We start from the raw sequence: 5,000 nt of genomic DNA on the forward strand, positions 1-5,000 counted from the left end.
GGCCGTCGGGGGCACTTTCCGGGGCAAATCCGGACCCTTACGCAAGGGAGAGTGCGCCCCCCGCCTCGGCCGGGGGTCAGGCTGCCGCCTATTAAGCCCGACAGAAAACCCGAAAAATGGACGAAAATGGGAAAAAATCCCCATCCGAAAAAGGCTTAAAAGTCGGTTGGGCGGCAGCTAGGGTCGGTCTCTGCAGACCTGGAGGCTCGGGTGGACTCTTGGAATAAACGTCCAAGTCCCGACTTGCCACCTCCTACTACTGTGCAGATACCCCGCCAACCCCCAGCCACCCGAATGACAAGCGTCCGATCAGCGGGACGAATTTGACAACTCTGGCCGGACCTCTGGAACTCCATCCCGGGTAACCGGGGCAAATTTTTCCGCTTGATCGCCCTTCCACTGGTTAACCATTTGCCCTTTCGGACTTAGTCTCTGGACATTATTCGACGGATTTTCTGGTTAACCATTTGCCCTTTCGGACTTAGTCTCTGGGCATTATTTTCGACTTTTTGGTTAATGATTTCACACTTTTTACTTACTTTTGCGCTTTTTGGTTAATGATTACTCTGCTTACTGGTTAATTATTTGCCCTTTCGGACTTAGTCTCTGGACATTATTTTCGAGTTTTTGGTTAATGATTTCACACTTTTAACATATTTTTGCGCTTTTTGGTTAATGATTACTCTGCTTACTGGTTAATTATTTGCCCTTTCGGACTTAGTCTCTGGAGATTATTTTCGAGTTTTTGGTTAATGATTTCACACTTTTTACTTACTTTTGCGATTTTTGGTTAATGATTTCACACTTTTTACTTACTTTTGCGCATTTTGGTTAATGATTACTCTGCTTACTGGTTAACCATTTGCCCTTTCGGACTTAGTCTCTGGACATTATTTTCGAGTTTTTGGTTAATGATTTCACACTTTTTACTTACTTTTGCGATTTTTGGTTAATGATTTCACACTTTTTACTTACTTTTGCGATTTTTGGTTAATGATGACTCTGCTTACTGGTTAATTATTTGTACTTTCGGACTTGGTCTCTGGACATTATTTTCGAGTTTTTGGTTAATGATTTCACACTTTTAACATAATTTTGCGCTTTTTGGTTAATGATTACTCTGCTTACTGGTTAACCATTTGCCCTTTCGGACTTAGTCTCTGCACATTATTTTCGAGTTTTTGGTTAATGATTTCACACTTTTAACTTAATTTTGTGCTTTTTGGTTAATGATTTCATACTTTTTACTTACTTTTGCCCTTTTTGGTTAATGATTACTCTGCTTACTGGTTAACCATTTGCCCTTTCGGACTTAGTCTCTGGAGATTATTTTCGAGTTTTTGGTTAATGATTTCACACTTTAACATATTTTTAAGCTTTTTGGTTAATGATTACTCTGCTTACTGGTTAACCATTTGCCCTTTCGGACTTAGTCTCTGCACATTATTTTCGAGTTTTTGGTTAATGATTTCACACTTTTAACATATTTTTGCGCTTTTTGGTTAATGATTACTCTGCTTACTGGTTAACCATTTGCCCTTTCGGACTTAGTCTCTGCACATTATTTTCGACTTTTTGGTTAATGATTTCACACTTTTAACATATTTTTGCGCTTTTTGGTTAATGATTTCATACTTTTTACTTACTTTTGCGCCTTTTGGTTAATGATTACTCTGCTTACTGGTTAACCATTTGCCCTTTCGGACTTAGTCTCTGGAGATTATTTTCGAGTTTTTGGTTAATGATTTCACACTTTTTACTTACTTTTGCGATTTTTGGTTAATGATTACTCTGCTTACTGGTTAACCATTTGCCCTTTCGGACTTAGTCTCTGCACATTATTTTCGAGTTTTTGGTTAATGATTTCACACTTTTAACATATTTTTGCGCTTTTTGGTTAATGATTACTCTGCTTACTGGTTAACCATTTGCCCTTTCGGACTTAGTCTCTGCACATTATTTTCGACTTTTTGGTTAATGATTTCACACTTTTAACATATTTTTGCGCTTTTTGGTTAATGATTTCATACTTTTTACTTACTTTTGCGCCTTTTGGTTAATGATTACTCTGCTTACTGGTTAACCATTTGCCCTTTCGGACTTAGTCTCTGGAGATTATTTTCGAGTTTTTGGTTAATGATTTCACACTTTTTACTTACTTTTGCGATTTTTGGTTAATGATTACTCTGCTTACTGGTTAACCATTTGCCCTTTTGGACTTAGTCTCTGGACATTATTTTCGGGTTTTTGGTTAATGATTTCACACTTTTTACTTACTTTTGCGATTTTTGGTTAATGATGACTCTGCTTACTGGTTAACCATTTGCCCTTTCGCACTTAGTCTCTGGAGATTATTTTCGACTTTTTGGTTAATGATTTCACACTTTTAACTTAATTTTGTGCTTTTTGGTTAATGATTTCATACTTTTTACTTACTTTTGCCCTTTTTGGTTAATGATTACTCTGCTTACTGGTTAACCATTTGCCCTTTCGGACTTGGTCTCTGGACATTATTTTCGAGTTTTTGGTTAATGATTTCACACTTTTTACTTACTTTTGCGATTTTTGGTTAATGATTTCACACTTCTTACTTACTTTTGCGATTTTTGGTTAATGATTACTCTGCTTACTGGTTAACCATTTGCCCTTTCGGACTTAGTCTCTGGACATTATTTTCGAGTTTTTGGTTAATGATTTCACACTTTTTACTTACTTTTGCGATTTTTGGTTAATGATTTCACACTTTTTACTTACTTTTGCGATTTTTGGTTAATGATGACTCTGCTTACTGGTTAATTATTTGTACTTTCGGACTTGGTCTCTGGACATTATTTTCGACTTTTTGGTTAATGATTTCACACTTTTAACATAATTTTGCGCTTTTTGGTTAATGATTACTCTGCTTGCTTGTTACTGATTTCCCCTTTCGGACTTGATCTCTGGCCGTTCTTTTCGACCTTTTTGGATCAGGTTTCCACACTCTGAAATTATTTTGGGCTCACTGATTAGGCGAGATCAAGGGGGCATGCCTGGGCACTTTGGGCTCAGTTTGGGAAGGCGGCGTCCGTGTGCTCCTCCGCCCTTCCCGCACTTGCGGCTAGGTTTGCCAAACTGCGCTGACCCGCAGCCCTGCCTTTTTGCCCACGGCACACGGAACGACTCAAGTCTGGCTCCGTTCCAGGCCGTTGCCTCCGGCTGCCCGCCGTCCGGCCGGCCTGGGACGTACCCCGGCTGACGGCGCCGGAGGCCCTCTAGCAGCCACCGGTGCCGCGGGCCAATGGGTCCGGGCGTTCCGGAGCTATCGGTGGGGAAGTGCTCTCCCCTTTTCCTGACGCCGTTCGCCCGAGCAGAGGTGCAGCCTGACGGGACTGCTGTCGCCTTCCGCGGCGCACCGGCCCCTTTCACCTGCCGTCGACCGCGCGGAGCTCGGACCTCCCTCCCCGAAGTTATGGCCCCGGCGCCGGAGGGTGCCCGGGGCCGGGCATTCAGCGGGGTGAGTCTTAACCTTCCCGGTCAGCCTGCGGGGTCGGTGCGCCGGCACTCGACGCCGGAGGGTCCCCTCTTTCCGTAGAGCCCCGCCCGGTGCCGATCGGCCGGCGGATTGCGGAGCGAACCGCGCCTGACCGACGGGCCTCGGAAACCCGTTGCAGTCGACGGGGGGGAACCGGACAGCGGGACGAGGTGCCGATTCCACCCGCAGATTCGATCCCGAAATCCCGCGGGATTCGGCGGTCCGACCCGACAGATTCAAACGTCGCCCGGGCGGCCCCCAGCGGTCGGGCCGGCCTGGTTCCGCCACCGCCCGATGCCCCTCGCCCCCGGCTACCGCCGGCCGCGCAGACCGAGCGAATGCGGCCGGACGTCCGGCGGCAATCGGCCGGAAAGCGGTATGGCCATTTCCTACTGTCCCTCGGACGGGCAGAGGGGCGGCGCCGGGGCACTCGCGGACCAGGCCGCGCCCCTCCGAGCCCTACCGCCTGCCGTCGACCGCGCGGGGATCGGACCTCCCTCCCCGAAGTTATGGCCCCGGAGCCGGAGGGTAGCCGGGGCCGGGCATTCAGCGGGGTGAGTCTTCACCTTCCCGGTCAGCCTGCGGGGTCGGTGCGCCGGCACTCGACGCGGGAGGGTCCCCTCTTTCCGTAGAGCCCCGCCCGGTGCCGATCGGCCGGCGGATTGCGGAGCGAACCGCGCCTGACCGACGGGCCTCGGAAACCCGTTGCAGTCGACCGGGGGGAACCGGACAGCGGGACGAGGTGCCGATTCCACCCGCAGATTCGATCCCGAAATCCCGCGGGATTCGGCGGTCCGACCCGACAGATTCAAACGTCGCCCGGGCGGCCCCCAGCGGTCGGGCCGGCCTGGTTCCGCCACCGCCCGATGCCCCTCGCCCCCGGCTACCGCCGGCCGCGCAGACCGAGCGAATGCGGCCGGACGTCCGGCGGCAATCGGCCGGAAAGCGGTATGGCCATTTCCTACTGTCCCTCGGACGGGCAGAGGGGCGGCGCCGGGGCACTCGCGGACCAGGCCGCGCCCCTCCGAGCCCTACCGCCTGCCGTCGACCGCGCGGGGATCGGACCCTCCTCGCCGAAGTTATGGAGGTAAGACCGGGAGGCTGCCCAGGGTCGGGACTTCAACCGGCTGCCGCCACCCTTTCCCGCCTGTCCCACGGGCTCGGAGATCCAGGCCCTGCAAAGACCCTCCGGTCGCCACCCGACAGGTGCTTTACCGGAGAAATCGTAAACCGGCGTCAGGGCCGGACCTGTCCCGCAGAGGGCAGCCTGCGCCCTTATGCTTTCCCTTTTGCTTTGGCCCCGCAGTAGCAAATGGTTCACCGATAAGTCGGGAACCCACACGCCCGGCCCCACCCGCCCATCCTTCCGCAATGCATCGCCTAGACACACGCACCAAGGGCGCTCTCCTTCCCCCGCCTCCCACATCCCACAGGATGTGCCCTCAGACCACGGCGCCCACACAACCACCCACCCACCCACCCAACCTTC

Source organism: Heterodontus francisci, unplaced genomic scaffold (assembly GCF_036365525.1).
Source record: "Heterodontus francisci isolate sHetFra1 unplaced genomic scaffold, sHetFra1.hap1 HAP1_SCAFFOLD_1055, whole genome shotgun sequence".
In the NCBI taxonomy this organism is placed as follows: Eukaryota; Metazoa; Chordata; class Chondrichthyes; order Heterodontiformes; family Heterodontidae; genus Heterodontus; species Heterodontus francisci.